Source organism: Dipodomys merriami, unplaced genomic scaffold, assembly GCF_024711535.1.
Source record: "Dipodomys merriami isolate MVZ:Mamm:240054 unplaced genomic scaffold, mDipMer1.0.p SCAF_1790, whole genome shotgun sequence".
NCBI classification, from domain to species: Eukaryota; Metazoa; Chordata; class Mammalia; order Rodentia; family Heteromyidae; genus Dipodomys; species Dipodomys merriami.
Genome location: NW_027203149.1, coordinates 49,157 through 73,304, shown reverse-complemented (window position 1 = coordinate 73,304; position 24,148 = coordinate 49,157). Strand labels below are relative to the sequence as shown.

General features: G+C 41.3%; 1 protein-coding gene and 1 pseudogene across 1 annotated transcript in view; both read right to left on the bottom strand.

Moving 5' to 3' along the window:
* Positions 1-24,148, bottom strand: part of LOC138829927 (hepatoma-derived growth factor-related protein 2-like) — a 76,390-nt gene that overhangs the window by 16,122 nt on the left and 36,120 nt on the right. The window lies entirely within an intron of this gene.
* Positions 10,091-13,707, bottom strand: LOC138829926 (heterogeneous nuclear ribonucleoprotein A3-like; annotated as a pseudogene).

Here is a 24,148-nt window from a genome sequence, read left to right as displayed (position 1 = left end):
ACAAAGTGATCTTTGTTGTTTTTTTTTTTTTGGGTCCGGTCGTGGGGCCTGAACTCTGGGCCTGGGCGCTGTCCCCCAGCTCTTCAGCTCAAGGCTAGTGCTCTACCACTTGAGCCACAGCACCACTTCTGGTTTTTTTCTTTGTGCTTATGTGGTGCTGAGGAATCGAACCCAGGGTCTCATGCATGCAAGGCAAACGCTCTACCACTGAGCCACCTTCCCAGACCCCAAAGTGATCTTTTAATACTTGGGAAATACTTAGCTTCTCACTCCATGATTCTCTATCTAATGGGTATTCCCCCACCTCCTCTTCCTAGGTACCATAACTAGAACTGTGATTTATTTTTAAGAACTGTCTTTTTAAAGAAAATTAAGTATCAAATAGTTTGAAAATAAAACAACTTTGGAACATCACAGTTATATTTTGAAAAAAGGGTTTTGACTGTACCTAATTAATAGATCTCAATATTCCTGGGTTCTGAGGACCTGAATCCCACCATAAATTGATTAAAAAAAAAAAAGAAAAAGAAAAAGACCTTTCCCTGAACTAAATTCAGAAAGTCTCATGAACTGCAATTTGTAATCCTTTTGTAAGCAAAAAGTGTAAAACAACTTCATCATAGCTGACACTCAAGAATTGATCATCTGCATTAGATTCCATTGGTATTTTGTATCTTACTCAAAAAATTAAAGAAATGGTAATGGTTCACTAAATTTTAAACATACAAACTCCTACTTGGGTCATTTCACCTACAATGGAACCACTCCCTAGCTTGTTTTCCACCAGCAGATCATTCTGTTTAACTCTTTCTGAAATGACTCAGGCCAAAAATCCTATCTGGAAAGGCTCAGCTTCATCTTCCAGTGGCGCCTATTTACAATCTTTCTTGGCAGTTGTAAACTACTTAGAAGTAGACATCATCTTATGCATTGCCTATACTTGGCAGATAATCAATTTTTCTACCAAATATTTAAATGGATGAGAAGAAGCAGGTGATGAACCCTGATGGAAAGATAAGGCATAGAAGGTCGGAGTGCTTGTCTATAATCCCAGCTATCATAGAGGTGAAGGTAGAAGGATCAGGAATTGGAAGCCAGCCTAGGCAACTCAGTGAGACCCTGTATTAAAGAATATAGATGGTTGCCCGGACTCACGCCTGTAATCCTAGCTACTCAGGAGGCTGAGATCTGAGGATCGTGGTCCAAAGCCAGCCCAGGCTGGCAAGTCCGTGAAACTCTTACCTCAAATAAACCACCAGAAAACTGGAAGTGGCACTGCAGCTCAAGTGGAGTGGTAGAGCTCTAACCTTGAGCTGAAGAGCTGAGGGACAGTGCCCAGGCCCAGAGTTCAAGCCCCATGACCGACCAAAAAAAAAAAAAAAAAAAAAAAGGTATATAGAGGATTAAGAATATAGCTCAGTGATAGAGCTCTACGTTCAATTCTCAGGAACAAAGACACATGCATGAGGATATTTTATCTTTATGAATTTTTCATGTACTAAGATGTTAACCCTTTCAAAGCACTGATTTTTCTTTTAGGACAAATACATTCATTTTAATGAAAATATTTTGCATTGTATTGGCTCAAGTGGTAGAACACTGACCTAATACATGCACTGAGTTCAAACCCCAGTCCTGTACTACCCCAAAATTAACGACAATCCCTTCCTTTATATTTTAATATAATTATTCATCTTAATACACAATAGTACTAACATACCTTACACTTTGTGATTTTATAATTATATAATTATATATTCTATATATAATATATATTATATATAATACGTATAGACATTTCATGTGATGTTTTAAATCTGATGTAAACATAGTGAGAATTAGCAAAAATATAGGGAAATATAATAAAAATAAAGAACATTAGTGAACAAATGCAACAGTGGTATTCACTATGTTGAAAAGTGAACTATATAACTTGTGAGTGAGGACAGGATGGAAAAACAGAGAGAGGGAAGAGGTGACATTGTCCAAAAGAAATATCCTCTTGGGGGGCTGGGAAGGTGGCTCAGTGGTAGAGTGCTTGCCTCGCATGCATGAGTCCCTGGATTCAATTCCTCAACACCACATAAACAGAAAAAATTGGAAGTGGCACTGTGGCTTAAGTGGTAGAGTGCTAGCCTTGAGCTGAAGAGCTGAGGGACAGAGTTCAAGCCCCACAATGAACAACAACAAAAAAGTACTCTTTTCCTAACTTATTGTAACTGTAATTCCTCTGTACCTCACCTTTATAATAATAATAATAAGTTTTTGTAAGAATAGTAATCAAAGATCCAGTTCAGTCAGAGGCGTGATAAAGTCAGTGTAAGTTTTCCACCGTGAATATCAAAAAGCAATCAGAACCTGGGTGCCTATAATGCTAGCTTCTCAGCAGACTGAGTGTTGGAAATCTCCATTGGAAGGTACCCAGAGCAGGAAATCCTGTGAGACTCTATCTCCAATTAACCAGTGACATGTAGGAAGTGGAGCTGTGGCTAAATTGGTACAGCACTAGCGTTGAACAAAAATAGTAAAGGGAGATGCCCAGGCCCTAAATTTAAGCCCCAGGACCAGTTATACCCCCAAAAACACAAAAAAACAATGAGGGCTTTGACCAGTAGGTTAAAAAAAAATTTTTTTAAATGGGGCAGGGAGGGATGTAGTTGTGGAGATGGGAGGGAAGGGATGGCAGGGAAAAAACAAAGGAGGAGGTAACAATGTTTGATAAGAAATGTACTCATGCCTGGCACTGATGTTTCACTCCTGTAATCTAGCTACTCAGCAGGCTAGATCTGAAGGTTGAGGTTCAAAGCCAGCTGGAGCAGGAAAGTTTGTGAGACTCTTATCTGCAATAAACCACTAGAAAATCAGAAGTGGCGCTGTGGCTCAAGTGGTAGAGCGTTATCCTTGAGCTGAAGAGCTGAGGGATAGTGATGAAGCCTGAATTTCAAGCCCCATGACCAAAAAAAAAAAAAAAAAAAAAAAAAAAGCATGTAATTCTTTTGTTATATATGTTGTTATCTCTAGTGTCAGCTGTGCATTTCTCCTATAGAAACTGAGATTTGAGTAAGTTTTTTTGGGGGGTCAGGTCATGGGGCCTGAACTCTGGGCTTGGGCACTGTCCCTCAGCTCTTCAGCTCAAGGCTAGCGCTCTACCACTTGAGTCACAGCGCCACTTCCAGGTTTTTTCTTTTTCTTTTTTTGCTTATGTGGTGCTGAGGAATCGAACCGAGGGCCTCAGGCATGCAAGGCAAGTGCTCTACCACTGAGCCAACTTCCTAGCCCTTGAGTAAGTTTTTAATGGCAGCAGTGCAGGTGGATTTTGGAAATACTCATAAGTCAGCTCCTTCTTGTAGTCATGAATAAATCTTTGAGCAGTAGAAGGCTAGTTACTTCAAAGAGGAGGGATGGGTAAAAATTATTTTGGAGATACTTGGGGTTCACAATTTTTAGGTTTATGTAATTCTGAAAGCTCTCAACCAAGGTCCTTTATTTCCTAATTATCTCCAAATTGAAACTTTTTAGGAGAAACTTGGTTAGACTCACCATTAAAGATAATTCAGTGTTCAGCATAATTAGAGTCTGGTTCTTGAACTTGTATGTTCTAGGGCTACAGGATATAAGAGATTCTTTAAAAGCCACCATGGAAATTCTCTGAGTTTTCTGAGTATCTTCTAGTACTGAGGCTTGAAATTAGAGCTTCTCACTCTTCTTTGGCTTGCTTGCTCATAGCTGGACACTCTGCTACTTAAGCCTCACCTTTAATTCTGGCTTTTTGCCGGTTAATTGAAGACTTTTCCTTCAAGTTTCAGCCTCCTGAGTAGCTAGGACTATAGATTTAAGTTACTAGTACCTGACTTTTTGTCTGTCTTGAGCTGTGTTCCTGAATCCCTGAGATTGTTTTTGCAAATTGTTTAGTAATATTTAGTCTTTTGGCAAAGATAATGCAATAATGGTGAGTTGCTTTTCTACTTCATTTTCTAACTGTTTGGTTTCAAATGGCACTTCATCTTAAACAGCTTTGCATGATAATTTAATTATCTGTGGTCCTGCTGTGTATTGTGGATTACTAGTGGATTACTTGCTGCAGGATCTTCACTATAGTTAGACTTACCTAAATTAGCCCCCCAATGTCAGAAACCCATCTTGAGACCATTTCTGATTCCAAGATGTGAGTATTATTATTGAAGTTTGATCACAAAAATGGAAGCTGAATCAATTAACTTCATTGGAGACATCAGTAGAGCGTATTGATATAAAGATCCAAAGAAACACAGTAGACATTAAAGTAACCTATAAAGCCAGAATTATTTGGAGAGATCAAGGAATAGAGAAGGAACAACTATTTAGAATTATTTACAACCTGAAAAAAAAGGGAGAATGCCTGTGTATAGAAAATGAAAACGATCTGGATGGATTTGAACCAAACAAGGAAAAAAACTAACACAAAAGAGGATCCAGTGCTAACTACTTTAGTATTATGAAAGGTGAGGGAATGGGCAGGGAGTAATGGAATGAAGCTGGAACAAAATATTAGAGTTACCTTAAATTTATAAATAAGGTGATTTTTTTTCTTTTTAAATTTTTGTCTATTGCGGGGCATGAACTCAGGGCCTGGGTGCTGTCCCTGAGCATTTTTTTTCTCAAGGCTAGCACTCTACCTCTGAGTCACAGCAACACTTCTGTTTTTTTGAGTGGTTAATTGGAGATAAGTGTCTCAGGGACGTTTCTGCCCCTGCTGGCTTTGAACCATGATCCTTAGCTAGGATTACAGGTGTGAGCCACTGGGGCCTGGCTGTTTCTCTTCTTACATGCTAATGGACATTTGTAAATTACTATGTCATATGGTTTTTTCTTTCTCCTTCCCCACTTTTTTGCCCTTGTGGTGAATATTGAACTCAGGATCTTGTGTATACTATGCTCTGTCACTGATCCATACCTCCAAACCTCATTATTTATTTGTTTGTTTTTGTTGGCTGTGGGGCCTGAACTGGCACTGTCCCTCAGCTCTTCTGCTCAAGTCTAGTGCTCTACCACTTGAGCCACAGCCCCACTTCCAACTTTTTCTGCTTATGTGGTGCTGAGAAATCAAACCCAGGGCCTCATGCATGCAAAGCAAGCACTCTACTACTGAGCCACCTTCCCAGCCCCACTCACTGGTTCTTTATTTGTGAAGAAAGAATGTAGTTTCTGCCACATACATATTAATAGCAGCTAGTAGTAATTTCTGATGTGTCTTTCAGAAGTCCCTTTGTCTTTTCTTTCCTTGTTTGATTTTGACCCTAGGGCTTGAACTTAGGGTTAGGCACTGTCCCTGAGACATTTTACTCAAGGTTAGTAGTCTACAACTTGAGCCACAACCCCACTACTGGCTTTTTTGGTAGTTAATTGAAAATAAGAAACTCTTGGGCTTTCTTGCCTAGACTGGCTTCAAACCATGATCTATAGATCTCAGCTTCCTGAGTAGCTAGGATTATAGGCATGAACTACTTTCACACAGCCTTTTGTCTTTTCTTTATTTGATAGATATATAGACCACAGTCTGATATAGTAAGCAGTTTAACTGGATTTTGTGAGGTACTCTTATAAAACTGAACCTATATACCTTCTGTAGAATTTAATTCCTTGACTCAGTAGTTCAGTAACATTTGGTTTGTATCTTTCACAGTGCTTACCACATAAGTATTTAATATGAATCATTGATTAAATCATATGATTTTAGAATTAGAAAAAGGACCTTTTAAATCATCTAGTTCTCTCTGACCTATTTCATAATTGTTAATGGAGGATCATATATTAGTAGTTTGTTATGATTTTTGCAGAGTTGCCACTTTTTTTAGGGGAGGGGGTCAGTCGTGGGGCCTGAACTCTGGGCCTGGGCGTTGTCCCTCAGCTCTTCAGCTCAAGGCTAGCGCTCTACTACTTGAGCCATAGTGCCACTTCCAGCTTTTTTCTTTTTGCTTATGTGGTGCTGAGGAATCGAAACCAGGGCCTCATGCATGCAAGGCAAGCCCTCTACCACTGAGCCACCTTCCCAGACCCAAGAGTTGCCACTTTTATTACTATATGTTTTGCCACTGATGTCATAATCAACAAAAAATAATATAGACAATGTTTAATAAATTGTACTTTTAGCCAGGTGTTGTCTGTAATCCTAGCTACTCAGGAGGCTGAGATCTAAGGGATGTGGTTCAAATCCAGCCCAGGCAGGAAAGTCTGTGAGACTCTTATCTCCAATGAACCACCAGAAAACCAGAAGTGGCGCTATGGCTCAAATGGTAGAGCACTAGCCTTCAGCTGAAGTGCTGAGGGACAGCACCCAGACCCAGAGTTCAAGCCCTATGACCACCCCCCACCCACACAAACAAAATTGTACTTTGATGCAGTTTTCTTTGTGATTATGTTTATAGAATAGAAGTAGAGAAAATAAGTTTTGTGGGTTTTTTTGTTGGTCGTGGAGCTTGAACCTTGGGCTTGGGCGCTGTCCTTGCGCTCTTCAGTTCAAGGTGAGTACTCTACTGCTTGAGCCACAGCGCCACTTCCAGCTTTCTAGTGATTTATTGGAGATAAGAGTCTCATGGACTTTCCTGCCTGGGCTGGCTTTGAACCGTGATCCTCAGATCTCAGCCTCCTGAGTAGCTAGGATTACAGGTGTGAGCCACCGGCGCCTGGCTGAGAAAATAAGTTTTAATTACTTATGTTTCATGTTCTTTAAGTACTTACTTATCATTAAAAGGCATGATTTTTCTTTATTTGTATAACAATTCATATGAGAGTTTAAATGTTTTTGGCTAAGCTTGCTAGTTTACTTGTATTCTGCTACTTGAGCCTTACCTCTAGCCAAGCTTTTTGCTACTTATTTTGCTACTTATTTTGGAAAGGGAAGTCTCATGGACTTTGCTGGGCTGGCTTTGAGCCTTTGTCTTCTGCATAAAGTAGCTCTGGGTTACTAGGATTACAGGCATGAACTATAGGTGCCTGGCTTTACGAGTTGTTGTTTTTTTCTCCCTCTAAAGCAAGGAACTACTGAATATCATTTGATACAATAATATTTCTAGTGTTTCAGAAAATACAAATTTGTGAATTCTTACAAATGTATGGAATCAAGTTTTTCTAAGAAGTTTAAATGGTTAAGTACATGATATCACTATCTTAGAAACATGTTTTAATGTTATCTGTTAAGCTTACAAATTTGTTTTTACTTGTCAAGCTATGAGAGCCAGATTGCCAAGCTGCGGTCTGAGGTTGAAAAAGGCGAAGCATTACGACAAAGTCTGGAATATGATCTGGCTGTTGCTAGAAAGGAAACTGGCCTTGGAAGATGAGCTGCTGAAGAGCAATTAGCTGAAGCCCACAGGATCCAAGAAAAACTTCATGGTAAGAATATTGTTATTTTGGGGCTGGGAAGGTGGCTCAGTGGTACAGCGTTTGCCTTGTACTCATGAGGCCTTGAGTTCAATTCCTTAGCACACCACATAACCAGAAAAAAAGGGCCAGAAGTGGCGCTATGGCTCAAGTGGTAGAGTGCCTGCCTTGAGCTGAAGAGCTGACAGCGCTCAGGCCCAGAATTCAGGCCCATGACCGGACCACCCCCACCCCCCCAAAAAAAGAATATTGTTATTTGTTTTAATGTTTAGGGCTGTAACATTATTCTAGAGCATTGCTTGATGTGTAAATTTGTGTAGGATCAAAGGGAGGGTTTGGTTCATTGATGGACTTTGCTGAGTGTGCATAAAATCTGGCAATTCTGTGAATACTTACTTACTTTAGATTCTTTAAAAAAAATTTTATGATGTTGAGGATCCAATCCAGGGCCTTGTGTGTGCTAATTAATTATTCATCCTCCTTCAAAATGTATTTCAAGGGCTGGGAAGGTGGCTCAGTGGTGAAGCGCTTGCCTTGCATGCATGAGGCCGTGGGTTTGATTCCTCAGCACCACATAAGCAAAAAAGAAAAAAGCTAGAAGTGGTACTGTGGCTCAAGTGGTAGAGCACTAGCCTTGAGCTGAAGATCTGAGAGACAGCGTCCAGGCCCAGAGTTCAGGCCCCACGACCTGACCAAAAAAAAAACAAAAACAAAAAAATGTATTTCAAAATTACTTTTGCTTCCTACTACTACCATTGTTAAAGAAGGTCTTCCAAGAGTACAAAGATACCCTGGATTCTAAGGCATATTGGAAAAGACTGGAGCAGATAAATTAGATCAGTCAAAGCATTGCAAAAGTACTTAGAAGGACCAAGAGACATACAAGTCTTCTCAGACACAGTCAAAAGATTAAACCTACAGATGTAGGGATAGATGAGGAAGAAGAAATAAAAACTAAAGGCTTTGAAAACCTATTCAACAAAATAATAGCAGAAAATGTTTGAGAAATAGAGTATCATCCTTGTGCTGGAGGCCTACCATACTCCAAACAGGCAAGATTAGAAAAGAAATGCTCCTAGATACAGTATAGTAAGCTATCTAAATATACAGAATATCGAAAATGTCAAAAGAGAGGAAGCAAGTAACTTACTATCACAAGCTCCTTGTAAAAACAGCAGATTTCTCAACACAGATAACTAAATGCAAGGAGGACTTGGAAAGACATTATTCCAGACCCAAAAGACAACTGTCAACCCAGACTATTTTACATAGTGAAGCTATCCATAAAAATTGGTTGAGAAATAACAACATTCCACAAAAAACAAAAACTACTGGAATTTATGGCTTTCAAACTAGCACCACAAAAGGTAGTTAGGGAAAAATTACCCGCAGAAGAAGCAAACATCACAAAAAAACAAAATGCCAGGAAACATGGCATACTTCTCTCAATACTGACATTGAATGTTAAAGATCTTAGTTCTTTAGTCAAAAGACATACACTAGTCAGGTTCTGGTGTCTCACATCTGTAATCCTAGTTACTCAGGAGGCTGAGATTTGAGGATCGTGGTTCAAAGCAAGCCTGGGCAAGAAAGTCTATTAGACTCTTGCCACCAATTAACCATTAGAAACCTGGAAGTGGAGTGGTAGCTCAAAGTAGTAGAGCACTAGCCTTGAGCAAAAAGAGCTCAGAGAAAATGCCCAGGATGCGAGTTCAACCCCCATGACTAAAAAATCGAAAGATGCGAGTTCAACCCCCATGACTGAAAAATCGAACAAACAAAACCCTCAAAAAACATAATGGATACTTAGATCAAAAAACAATACCTAAAACAAGACCTAACTCTTTGTTGCCTATAAGAAACACATGGCTTGGGGTAAAAGAATGGGAAAAAAGACCTTCCAAGCAAATGGACTTCAAAAGTGTTCAGCATTAGCCATATTTATATCTGATACTATAGATTGCAAGCTAAAAATTAGTCTGAAGAAACAAAGTCGCTTCATATTAATGAAGGTAATGATCCATGAAGAAAAATTATGATTGTTAATATATATGCACAAAATAGCTCACACTCAGATTTATTAAATATTTCTGAACTTATAAACTTTGGTAAATAATAATGAGAGACTTCAGTATTTCACTTTCACAGATAGGTTATCCATACAAAAACATCAGTAAAGAAATCCTAGAATGGCAGCATTAAATGGCAGTGTAGACAAAATGAAATCATCAGACATCTATAGATGTTACAACACAATACACATTCTTCTTGGCAGCTCATAAGACTTTCTAGAATATATAGGAAGTCTGAGAAAATATAAGAAAATTGAAATATTCTATCAGACCAAAATGGAATTAAACTAGATCTCAACAGAAAAAAGATACTACAAACAGTGTTCAAACATAGACATCAAACATAATACCAAACGTCAAATTATCTTGAAGAACCAGGGTAAGCTGGGCGCTGGTGGCTCATGCCTGTAATCCTAGCTACTCAGAAGGCTGAGATCTGAGTATCATGGTTCAAAGCCAGCCTGGGCAGGAAAGTCCATGAGACTCGTATCTCCAATAAAACCACTCGAAAACGGAAGTGGCACTGTGGCTTAAGCAGTAGAGCGCTTGCCTTGAGCTGAAGAGCGCAGGGACAGCGCCCAGGCCCCCCCATGACTGACCCAAAAAAAAAAAAAAAAAAAAAAAAAAAAGAATCATGGTAACAAAAACATGGTATTGGCACTGTATGTATGTATACTTTACAGGAAATCATGTCATTTACAGGAAAGTGAATGCAATTGGAGGACATTTGTTCAGAAAACAAAATATCACCTTTTTAGTTATATGAAAACTATATATATTGGCAAGAACAAAATATCCTAAATTTCTAAAATTCTATATTTTCATACTGTTAGACCAAAAAGGCTATAGGTTCTTATCTTTTAAAAATATGCACACATAAGTGCTTTGCTTTTTGTTTGCTTTGTTTTTTTGTTGTGCTGGGAATAAAACTCAGTTGCTTGGCAAGCACCATCTATCTATGTATCTATCTATGTATCTATCTATGTATCTATCTATGTATGTATGTATGTATCTATCTATCTATCTATTTGTCAGTTGTGGGGCTTGAACTCTAGGTCTGGGTGCTGTCCCTGAACTCTTCAGCTCAAGGCTAGCACTGTATCATTTGAGCCATTGTACCACTTCTGGTTTTCTGGTGGTTTTATTGGAGATAAGAGTTTCATGGCCTTTCTTGTCCGGGCTTGCTTTGATTGGTGATCCTCAGATCTCAGCCTCCTGAGTAGCTACCAGTGCCCGGCTAGGCAAGCACTATCCCTCTTTTCTTTTTAATTCTGATCAGAGATCTCAAACTGCTTTTCATAAATAAATAAATAAATAAATAAATAAATAAATAAATAAATAAATAAATAAATAAATAAATAAATAAATAAATCACAAACTGCTTTTCATAAATAAATAGCATACACATTACTATACTGCTGAACCAAATTACAAAAGAGACTCAGAGACAAAGGTATAGTAGAGGGTGCATAATTTTTTTTTAAGGATATGACAATAAAGTGTCTTTTTATTCTCTTCCTCTGAAAACTTGCATGGAGAAATTAAACCAAGGAAAGAAAAGTAATAAAATTTATAGGCCTCAGGGGTCTCAAAGGAAAAACAGAATAAAATCAGGTATCCATTAATATGCTCAGACATTGCACACTTATTGGTCCTGAATCAAAAATTAAGAATGGTTTCTAAAGGGATGGGGAAAACATCCCCTACCCTTTACAAATTTAAATAGAGGGCAGCAGACATGCTTTACACTCCAAAACTATGGTAGCAGTCATTCTCAATGTGATCAAGGTAAATGTAGAATGGAGATGTTCTAAACACAGCTATGATTCTGCAAATCTTAAAACACACTAAAACCATGATTACATTGAAGGAAAATGCACAAATAGGGATTTTGAGGGTTTTTTTTTCATTTGAAGGTAATCTTAATGCTATTAAATTCACAAATATGCTAATTTAAATACCCAATCCTATGTATCTAAAACACACAATGCATACATGCAAGTATCTATTCTCTCCACATGTCAGCGCCCATTCTTATCATGGTTTGGAAATGAGAACAGATTCCCCTTAAACTGCAAGTCAGTAGGTGTTTCTTTACAGTTAACTTTAGCAAAATTCATACAAAATAGTAATTAACAATGATCTTTACTTGTTAACTCACAAGGAAACACCTTCAAAACTGCATTTTGTTAAAGTTTCTGTACTAAAATGTAGAAAAACTGAACTACACAAATATTGAAAAATTAAAAATTCCTTAATTTTTTATTCCTGGTACCACTACCACAATTCACAGGGCAATATAGCTGATGTAATGAAAAGACAAAGACAAAGCTACAACAGATAAAAGACCTCAGGAATATACATCTAATTGACACGACGTTGCATTAATCAATAGCTGCACTTTTTGCAAACTGTGGCTATGACAGTCCTGAACAAGAAGGGTTTCCTGTTTAAGCTGCAGTAACTTTTCTGACTATGGATCATCGTTCCTTCTGTGGCAGATTTTTACAGTTCCTCTAAGGCATTTGGGACGACTGTCTCAAAGTAAACTGCAGCTTTCCTGACAACTCCTCGCTCTCTCTCTCCTGCTAAGAACTGTAGCCTTTTTTTCTGTTGTTTTAAAACCTTCTACTACCATATCCACCACTTCCACCACCAGATCCATAACCACCACCATATGGACTGCCAGAGCTTCTTCCACCAAAACTGTCCCCTTTCATGGGTCCATAATTTGATTGCTGTTGTCCACTGTAATTTCCAAAATCATTATAGTTACCACCACCAAAATTTCCTCCTTCATTGTAACCATCATATCCTCCTCCACCACCCCCATATCCTCCACCTTGGTTTCCATAACCTGGTCCACCACCACCATAGCCTCCTCTACTACTATAACCAGGACGGCCACCATAGTTGCCACCATCACCTCCAAATCCATTGTATCCACCATCACCTCCTCCATAGCTACCTCTGCTGCCACCACCTCCACCATCATAGCCTCCTCTTCCACCAAAGTTTCCATCACATCCAAAATTATCTCCACCACCTCCAAAGTTTCCTCCACGACCCATAATGTTGCCAGATCCACCTCTACGACCTCTTTGTGATCCAGAAGACTGCATCTCTTGTTTAGAAAGGGCCTTTTTCACTTCACAATTATGCCCATTAATAGTGTGGTATTTCTGAACAACAATTTTATCAACTGTATCATGATCATCAAAAGTTACAAAGGCAAATCCTCTCTTTTTTCCACTCTGCCGGTCTTCCATAACTTCTATGGTTTCAATCTTGCCATATTTTTCAAAGTAGTCTCTCAAATTATATTCTTCTGTATCTTCTTTAATACCACCAACAAAAATTTTCTTCACTGTTAGATGGGCTCCTGGCTTCACAGAATCCTCTCTAGAAACCTCTCTCTTTGGTTCCACAACACGCCCATCAACCTTGTGGGGTCTAGCACACATGGCTGCATCCACCTCTTCAACACAAGAGTAAGTCACAAAACCGAAGCCCCTGGAACGTTTTGTCTGAGGATCTCTCATTACCACACAATCTGTGAGTGTGCCCCATTTCTCAGAATGTTCTCTTAAACTATCATCTGTAGTTTTGAAGCTCAGACCACTAATAAACAACTTCCGCAGCTGCTCTGGTTCCTTTGGATCATGGCCCTCCTCCCCCCAGTGACAGGAGCGACAGCCAGAGTCAGGCTGGGGGCGACCCGGGCGGCGGTTTTACCTCCATTTTGAGACCGGACTGGCCTCTTCCAACTCGAGTTCAATATGGGACCGAGAGGAAGAGGCCAAGGGTGCATAATTTTGAAACATATTTTGGAAGGGTATAAATTTGATTGAAAGAGATGGCTTGCAGCTATGAAAATTGAACAAGGAAGCATGTTGAAATTGTTTTGGGATGGTAGGAAGGGGAGAAGGGGGAAAGGAAATTGATATAAGGGGTGAGATTGATTGGGACATATTTTAAACATGTCTGGAAATATAGCAGGTGTGAGCAACTGGTGCCCTGCTCCTTTTTATTTGTATATGAAATTACTCTCCCTTCAAGAATGCTGATACAGTTAATTCCCCTCATTAGAAAATAAAGTTCTAGCTTTCTTTGTTTGTATGAGCTTTCTTCTTTTATGTATGTGTGGTACCAGGGTTTGAGCCTAGGGCGTAAGGTTTGCAAAGTGGTGCTCTATGGCTTAAGCCACAACCCAGCACTGAGGCATGTAACTTTAAAGACATTTTTACATGTAGCTATTACAGCCTTGACACTGAAGACTTTACCTGCTCAAGGAGAGTTCCCCATTAGACCTCCCTTGTACTGGATCCTCTTTATACATTCATGTTCCGTAGAAATACCAGTAGAGTGCCCCTGAATTGTCTTCCCCTAGAGCTTCTACACGGAGACTGTCTGCATCCAGACCCTTGGCAGAAAAGGAAGGAGGGTTGGGGAAAACAATGAACTAAATAAATGGAAGAAAACTTCAATACACGAACTTATCACCTGTTTCAAAATGCCAAGTACAGGATATCATTTTTCCATCTGGGCAGATAAAACACAGAATGGGATGGGGGTACCTTCTTCGAAGAACAAGATATAGAAATACTTGAAATGTTCCCTACCCCAACCACGGCTCCCACCCCTCCAAAAACGGAGAATTCCAATGAATGGTCTGACTACCTGGCTTAGATTTACTTTATATGTACACAAAAGGTAGTGGGTAGGATAAGATGTTCTAAGGCTCTGTCCCATGTAATCCACTATGGCAGCTCAGTCAGAACCCACAGCAACATTCTGCTCCAGCTGAGACTCCCAATTTACCCCAGGGCCTGACCTAGGCTGGAGTCCTGAATGAAGACTACTTCTAAATGACATGACCAAGAAAGGACTAGAAGTCATCACCAGGTCTAATCCTGTATGATCCGGACACCTGCCAGCCGGGCATCCGTGGCTCATGTCTGTCATCCCAGCTACTCAGGAGGCTGAGGTCTGAGGAGCATGACTCAAAGCCTGCCCAGGCAGGAAAGGCCATGAGCCTTTTTATCTCCAATTCATGACCAAAAAGCCAGAAGTGGAACTGTGGCTCAAGTAGTAAAGCATTAACCTTGAGCAAAACAAAAACAAAACAAAAAAGGCTCAGGGACAATGTCCAGGCCCTAGTTCAAATTCCTACCACCCCCCCCCCCCAAAAGATCCAAGAGCTCTTACGTCTAACTAACCACTAAAAGATAGAAGCAGCACTGTGGCTCAAGTGGTAGAGCACTAGCCTTTAGCAAAAAAGCTTAGGGACAGTGTCTAGGCTCTGATTTCAAAGCTCCATTCTCAACTACTGGGTTTTTACTGTGCTAGAGAAAGGGCTTTCAGGGAAGCACCTTGAGTAGATCGAAGACATCATCTGCATCTAGCCGGTAATCACAGAGGCGGTGCAGAATCTCCACACGGGTACGAAGAGGCAGGTCTTGGAAACTGGCTTCTCTCAGGGGGTTGGGTTTCCCCTCCTCAAGCTCCCAGCAGTAGTTGATAATGTCTTCCAGGTAGCTGTGGAATGTCTGAGGCCTATCCATAAGGCCCAGACAAAAATACATGAATGTACACAAAGCTGTGGCTTGAGAGCTGACAAACTTATCAATGGCAACAAGGAGGATCTGACGGTCTTGGCTGCTTTATGTATTAGACCAACTACATGAAGTTCCAAAGAAGATAAACGTGTCCTAAGAGCTCCCCACAGAGAACTCTTAAAACACAGGCAGCAGCACACGCAAGTCAACAGCAAACTACGAAGTGGAGACAACTGTCTAATCTTTTGCTCATCCTATTTATTTATTTATGCATGCATGCGTGCATGCGTACATGTGTACATGCCAGGCCTGGGGATTGAACTCAGGGCCTGGGCATGGTCCCTGAATTCTTCTGCTCAAGGCTAGTGCTCTACCACTTGAGCCACAGTGCCATTTCTGGTCTTTTCTGTGTATGTGGTACTCAGGAATTCAAATGCATGCTAGGCAAGCACTCTACAACTGAGCCACATTCCCAGCCTCCAAATACTCTTAAAGATCCATTTTCTCTTTACTTTCCTATTCAAAATATTAGGAAAGACCACTGGTTGTAAGTTAGTATTGCATGAATAAAGAGACGAAGACCTACTTGAAGTTACCTGTTTCTTATAGCAAAGAAACCAAGACAGAGCAGTAGAAAGAGAATGAAAACAAGGATGAGTCAACTGCTTTCTAACACCCAAGGTTAGCCACTTGATAGAAGTCAGCAAAGAGCTCTTCAGCCAGCTTCAGACAGACGACACTTCCCTTCTATTGGCCAGCCCACAGACAGAGGCAGAGGGCTGGGGTACTGGCCACTTTTAAGGGTCAGCTGGCTGGAACTGGCAGAATTCATGACTAGGCAAAGCAACTGATTTAACAGCTGCAATGTGTTTGGGATATCATAGAAAACAGGCAGCTATTGACCTCTTAGAAGCACATGTCAGGGACATGAAAAGGTATCCAGTCTCCTTACTAAGGCAAAGAACCATACACAATGCAGACTAAGTGAAAAGTAGAATCGCCTCCTTCCACACGCTTCAAGCATTGGTGAGGCTTAACTAATGCATGCACATGATTGATGAGACAATATTTAGCAGGAGTTCTTGTAAATCAGCAAGTGAAGAGGTTGTATAAGATAATCTGAGGCCTGCGGTAGAGCGCAGCAGTGCACCATCCCCAGTACTGGAGCCACAGCCACTGACTGACAGTGTCTATCCTTTATTTGTGTGGGTAGATGTGAATCCTGAGGCTTGAACTCAGGACCTGGGGGTGCTGTCCTTGAGCTTTTTTGCTCAAAGCTAGGGCTCTACCACTTGATCCACAGTTCCACTTCTGGTACTTTTACTTGTTAATTGGAAATATAGAGTTTCATAGGTTCTTGCCTAGGCTGGCTTGATCTGCAGATCTCAGACTCCTGAATTACAGGTACCCAGCTTGAAAGTGTTTCTTCTTTAAGATCACAGAACCTAGGCCAAAATAGCTAACAGATCTTTTGTTTTGTTTTGGACAGGACTTTACAATGTAGCTAAGCCTGTGGATGAAATCTGAGGATCATGGTTCAAAGCCAGCCCAACAGACAACCTGAGATTCTTATCTAAAACAAAACAAAACAAAAACAGCAAAAAAAATCCTAGATGGAGGTATGGCTCAAGGCATACAGCACCAGCTGTGAGCTAATCTTAGGACCAACTCAAAAAATACTGAAATTGGAATTTTGCAATAATAAATGGGGTGATTTGACAAGAATACCTAGAGAAGTTCTATAAACACCTAACAACAAGACATCACACAGGTGCTGCCCCAAGCTACATCACACGGCTGAGATGACCTGGGAAGACCATGGTTTGAGGCCAGCCAACCAACAAACACAGAATTGGGCATTCCACGCCTGTCATCCCAATTCTGAGGAAGGCTAAGATCTGGAACAGTAGGGCTCCAAATCAAGACAGCCAAAGGAAAAAAATCCTGGGACTTCTTATCTCGGCAGAAAATGCTAGCCCTAAATGCAGCGAGAAGACAACTTATAAGAAGCTAAATCTGGAAAAATCGCTAAAAGAAAGCATGTGAAAATGATCCTTTTGTAGTATCACTGATTTCGCACACAGAAAAAAATGTGAAATATATAGGAAAAAATATATTACATTGACTTGAACTAAATGAAACTTTTTTTGGAGGGAGGGAGGTCATGGGGCTTTAACTCAAGAGACTGGGCACTGTCCCTGGGGTCTTTCACTCAAGGCTAGCACTCAAAGCTAGCTCTCTATCACTTGGAGCCACAAAGCCTCTTTTGGTTTTCTGGTAGTTAACTGGAGAGATGAGTCTTAGGACTTTCCTGCCAGAGCTGGCTTTGAACCACAACCTTCAGATCTCAACCTCCTGAGTAGCTTGGATTACAGGTGTGAGCCATCAGTGCCCAGCTAAATAAAAACTCTTGTTCTTTAAAAACATAAATGGAAAATACACACTAGGAGCAAATATTTACACTTTGACATTGTATGTCTAACAAGGGACTTACATCCAGACTGCATAAAAAATCTAAACAGTTCCATCTACAAACTAGTAAATACCCCTAACGGAACATAAGTAATCAAAAGATGTGAGTAAATGTTTCACCAAGAAGAGATGTACAAATGAACAAGAACGATGTCCAACATTCCTGGTCATCGGGAAAATACAAATTAAAATGACAGTGAGTTACTACCTTAAAGACAAGAGAATAGGTGAAATTAAAAGAGCAAATGTTGGTAAAGATATAGAGCAAGCAACTAGACTTCTCCTATTTCACTAGTAGAAATATAAAATGTCACAACCACTTTGGAAAAAGAGTTTGGCAGTTTCTTGCCGTTAAACATACCATTACCATAAGATTCAGAAATTCTCAAAATAAATGAAAACACATTTACAGCAACATTTGCATGCAAATACTCACAGTAGCTTTATCGTAACAACCTCAAAAGCAACACACATGGAAACACATGGAAAGCAACACATGGAAAGGATAAACAGCTTGCAATTTATTTTTCACTAGATACAATTTAATCCTTCACTTGGCCAAAATGAACAAATTAATACAAACAGCAATCCCAAAGAATTCTGCAGACATTGCACTGAATGAAAGAAGCTGGACTTGACAGTGTGTTGTCCCATTAGCATAAATTCTACAACACTACCACAAGGTATCTTAGTAAAACTGAGGCCGCTGACAGCCAGACCAGTTTACATGGGAGAGCAACTACAAAGACAACTTTCTGGGAAGATGGAAATGTTCTATGTTTCTGAGCAGAATGATGACTACATGGCACATTCATTTGTTCAAATCCATTGGCCTGCCAGGTGCCAGTGGCTCACATCTGTAATCCTAGCTACTCAGGAGGCTGAGACATGAGGCTCCTAGTTCAAAGCCATCCCTGGCAGAAAAAGTCTATGAGACTCCTATCTCCAATTAACCACCAGAAAGCCAGACGTGGAGCTGTGGTTCAAATGATAGGCAGCTTTGAGCAAAAAAAGCCAAAGGACAGTACCCAGGCCTTAGTTCAAACCCCCAAACCAGTACACAGACCCAGTCATGCGCACACACAGAAGTGGCCTGTATGCTGAAGATATGTGATTTTACTGCATGATGTCACAAGTTCAAATAAACACATTTAGCAGGAGCACTGTAATTTCCAAAGAGATAATGTTTAAAGGACAAACTTTCAGTATTAGATTTTGTTTTTGAAAGCAAAGCAAAACAAAACAAAGAAAGTGGGGTTGGGAATGTGGTTCAGTGGTACAGTGCTTGCCTAGCATGAATAAAGCCCTGGGTTCAATTCCTCAGTACCACACACACAGTAAAAGCTAGAAGTGGCATCATGGCTCAGTGATAGAGTGCTAGTCTTGAGCAAAATAAGCTCAGCAACAGTTTCCAGGCCCTGAGTGCAAGCCCCAGGACTGACAAAACAAAAACAACAAAAACACCCCTGTGTATACTAGAGAAGAAAATGGAAAAAGAAACCCCAGCAAGAGTGAACAGAAGAACCCAGGTGCTTATCATCAACCTTGGGGAACAGAAGATAGGCAATATTCTACTACTAGCAGAACTTGGGCGTGCTCCAGAGCTGTTGGCTCCTACGACTCTGAAAGCATGTAACCTCAGACCCCTGCTCTACAAGTGCAAGTGCTGGACCCACACAGTGCAGATAACCCCAATCACCCATCAATGTGAACACCGACACTCTCCCTGCCCAGGAGACAGAACAGCGCTCCTGAGTTGTGTGAGGCAGCCTGTCAACTGCTTTGTACATTTTGTCCATTTACATGTACCCTCAGTTTTCCTTCTTTTGTACTTATAAAAATACATCTCTGATAATGCTTTTGCAACTTGTGCTGATTGCTCGACCTTTTCACCTGTCGTGTCTATCGGCCGGGGCGAGTCTGCTCCTGGTTCTCAGGGGGACATGGGCCTGGCACGGCCGTGCACCCCAGCAAAGCCAAGGAGCTTCGGAGAGTCCACAAGGGCCCAGAGAACCATGAGACCCTCCTCAGAATCCAGCATCTCTACTTTGGGGAGTGTTTATTTGTGCAGCAAGAGGAAATAAACAGACCCAGGGCCTCATGCATGCTAGGCAGGGGCTCTACAAAAGGGAAGGCTAACAAATGTCAGGGCTCTTTTCCAAAAATAAGGGAAAGGTGAGGTGCAGTGGCACATACTTGTAGTCCAGCTATCCAGAAGGGTGAGAACTTCAAGGAGAACCCCTTGAACCCAGGAGTTCTAGACTAGCCTGTACAACACAGCCCATCCCAGGCTCCAAAGACAACCACCACCAAGAAAACAGATCTCAGCACAAAACAGTTTTGTCAACATTGATCAAATTTACTTGCTAGTGCCTTCACAGACACTAGAGAGCTATTTATTTGCCAGTTATAACGGCATCAGAGAGCCCAGAGGCACCAAGTAAATTATGCTACTGCTACCAGGTTATGTGGACAACAGAAGACACAAGTGCAAGAAATATAGAAAACTCTATCGTTTTGTTAGGCGGTATTTCACCAATATTTCAAACAAAAATCAGAAATAGGCACAAACAAGAGACAAAAATTCTACACTTGAGTGGCAGCTGGTGTAGCTACGAGTAAATGGTAACAGATTTGTGAAAAGCAAACTCAACCATCACAGTAAAGAATGAGCAGGGGCTGGGAAGGTGGCTCAGTGGTAGAGCGCTTGCTTTGCATGCATGAGGCCCTGGGTTCAATTCCTTAGCACCACATAAGCAAAAAGAAAAAAGCCGGAAATGGCGCTGTGGCTCAAGTGGTAGAGCGCTAGCCTTGAGCTGAAGAGCTGAGGGACAGCGCCCAGGCCCAGAGTTCAGGCCCCATGACCGGACCTCCCCCCCCCACCCCCCCCACCCCCGCCAAAAAAAAAAAGAAAGCGCAGACACAGAGCCTGGGAGCTCATTTGCATATTATGCATTAGGGTATACTGTCTTATATGGACTAGGGGTAGATGCTATGATTGGCTAGCTATCCCTGTGCGATAAATATGTGCTAAGAGCACAGTTAGTAGTTACTCACTTGATATCCCTTTGCTGATGTCAGCCCTGAAGCAAGCAGGCAATCAGATCGCTAATAAACTCCACATCATCTCTGTGAAGAGCTGCCTCTAACTCCTGAGAGAGAAGAGGAAAGAGAGAGATTAAATACTGAGACTTCTTAAAATCTACACTACCACCAAAAACACAGAGCCCAAACAACAGAAAATGGCTGGTCAATGAAGCAAAGGTCTTGCTGCCATTTTCCCTCTTCCCCCAGTTACTGCTGCAAGAGGAGCAAAGAGAGCTTTCAGGTTTTTCCTGGAGTTTCTCTTACTGCCCCTACCATCCCTCCCATTCCTTTTGTCTACACTCTGGAAGACATACCCACAGTTCTTGGGGAGGGTTGAGGAAGACAGTAATGGGGGGCAGGAACTGAACTCAGGGTCTTGCACCTGCTAGACCTGTATTCTAACACTTGAGCCCCAGTGTTTGTGTGTGGGAGGGAGGAGGTTGGGGAAGACAGTAATGGGGGGCAGGGACTGAACTCAGGTCTTGCACCTGCTAGACCTGTATTCTAACACTTGAGGCCCAGTATGTGTATGTGTGTGTGTGTGTGTGTGTGTGTGTGTGTGTGTGTGTGTGTGTGTGTGTGTGTGTGTGCGTGCGTGCGCGCGCGCGCGCACACGTGCGTGCATGCGTGTGTGCATGTGTGTGTGTGTGTGTTGATCCTAGGGCTTGAACTCAGGGACTGAGAGCTGTCCTGAGCTTAATCTGCTCAAAGCTAGCGCTCTGTCACTTAAACTCAGCACCACCTCCAGCTTTTTCTGAGTAATTTTCTGGAGTTGAGTCTTAGGGTCTCCCCTGCACAGGCTGGCTTGGCAGCACAATCCTCAGCTCTCAGCCCCTTTTGCAGCTAGGGTTACAAGTGTGAGCCATGGGCGCCCAGCTCAGCCTGCTTTTTTGTTGTCTATTTTGGAGACGGAGCTTGGAAACGGTTCCCGGCTGACTACTTACTAACGGCAATCCTCCAGATCTCATCCCAGCCCCATGGCTGTGATACAGGTGCGTATTTCTTTTTTGCAAAGCCATGCTAGCTGTATAATCAACTAGTTTGCATATTGTATAGTTTTCTAATTTAGTGGCAAAACAAAATACAGGAGCATTAAATTCTTTATAATCAATTACAAGTACTCTTTGTTATATAACGGTTTCAAAAATAAACCAACTGCAGCACTGTATTTTGAACTAAACAGAACTGGGAGGAAGAAATTTGGCAACTTTTACTTTAATGATGCTACTCCTGCATGTCTAGAGGAGATTGCTAGAATAAGACGGCTCTTACATCATCTGGAGAGTAATGCCTTAGTGAGATGCCTTTGTTTTGCTTACGTTTGCAAACACTCATGTGTACAGTCTAGGGCCTGGAAATCCCTTTTCTGGGCCAACTGTACATCACACAAAGACTTTTTTTTTTTTTTGGTCGGTCGTGGGGCTTAAACTCTGGGCCTGGGTGCTGTCCCTCAGCTCTTCAGCTCAAGGTGAACGTTCTACCACTTGAGCCGCAGTGCCACGTCCAGTTTTCTGAGTGGTTTACTGGAGCTAAGAGTGTTACGGACTACTCTCCTGCCTAGGCTGGCTTTGAACCACAATCCTCAGATCTCAGCCTGCTGAGTAATTAGGATTAAAGGTGTGAGCCACCAGCACCAGGCACAAAGACTTTTCTCTACGGTCTTCCCAGGTGAATTTCACTTTGCCAATCCTCCAATTTCGATGCCTGAACTACAGTAGCTATGTACCCTGCAACACACCTGCCTATGAGTCCCTCCTCTCCCAGAATACATCAAAAGTGCAACTTGCTTGCTCTTAAGTGTGGCTTCCAACTCTGAAGAATAGTAGAGATGGGACCCAGGCCTTTGCACACGCCAAGTACTATTCCACTGATGTAAAGTCCCAGCCCAAAAATGCTCATTTTTCATTAGAGGTGCTTAGACTGAACTATGTAATGTCTCCTAGAGTTTATATTATTACTAAATATATTACTGGCTCTGCCAAGTAATTCTAACTACCTAGGAGGCCGAGATCTGAGGACTGAACTTCAAAGCCAGCCCCAGACAGGAGTCCATGAGACTCCAATTAACCACCAAAAAGCCAGGACTGGAGCTATGGCTCAAGTGGCAGAGCACTACACTAGCCTTGAGCAAAAAAATCTCAATGACAATGCCCAGACTCTGAGTTCAAATCCTAGGCAAACGTGCACTCGTGCATGTGCGTCTACATACACACACACAGAGGACATACCAAATTAAGTTGTTTTAACAGCCACACTTGAGAACATAAGGCAAGAACCAGGAGGGCATTGCTCAAGAGAGGACTGCCAGAAGTCTAACATAGGATATGCGTGATCTCTTAGAGACCAGACTTGGAAAACATTTAATGGTGACTTTATTTTTAAAAAATAATCATGATTTGGAGTAGAATGTAAGATGTGCATTAACTTTTTTGGCTGAGGACAGCTCCTGGGCCTGGCACCTGTAGAGAAGGCTTCAACCACTGAGCTCGCCCCCAGGCTCCCTAAATCAATATGAAGGGGGAACAAAATCATAAATGATCTTCAGTCAACTACTAAGTGAGACAAGAGGCTTCTCAGGCTTCTCTCTGGGAGAAAAGTTTGCTTTCTTATAGGATAAGTACAATAGAAGGATACAGAGTCCGGACTGTTGGATTAGGAGAAATGAACAGGCCCATGCTGTCTTTCAAACAATATTCCAGCCCCTTTCCTTGCTTCCCATTTACCCCCACACCATAGGTCCTAGAATATGGTAAATAACTCAGTACAGTCTGTAGACAAACAGGTTCAAATACAAGACTGCCTTTTAAAACGTAATTCTACAATACTATGTTTAATATAACAGAACGCCACCTGGAAATATACTAGGATGGGGGAGAGGCATGCAGGCATGGATGCACAAATGCCAGACCTGAGTTAAGAAGATGGTTAAATCATTAGGAGTGACATTGTCCAAAAAGAGATGTACTGTACTCATTATCTGACTTATGTAATTGTGACCGGTCACCCTTGTAACAACAATTTTTTTAAGTTATCATTAAAAACTAGAACCAAACTGGGCCTAGGTGGCTCACACCTGTAATCCTAGCTATTCAGGAGGTTGAGATCTGAGGATCAGGGTTCAAAGCCCGCCTGGGCAGGAAAGCCCATGAGATTTTTTTCGCCAGTTTAACCACTAGAAAAACAGGAAGTGGCACTGTGGCTCAAGTGGTAGAGCGCTCACCTGGAGCTGAGGGACAGTGCCCATGCCCAGAGTTCAAGTCCCATGACCAACAAAAAAAAGAGAAAGAAACTTTTGCAAAGGTGTAGAAATATTTTCCTGCCAAAGGTCATATGGCCTTTTATAACATCATTATGGGCCATACAAAGTTATCAGTACAATCAGAGCAGATACATTCCTGTCTGTCTGTCCCCTCATTTACCAACTGACTTCCTAGGCCTTCAATGGGCCTCAGGCCAGACTTTCCCCATCTCTGTTTAAAGAGTAGTTTGAGTTGTGCAAGATGAAAAGCTCTGGAGATGTGTTTGTTTCACAACCATAAAAATACACTACTGAATATAACAATGAAAATAATACTACAGAAACACACTGGTGGCTAATGG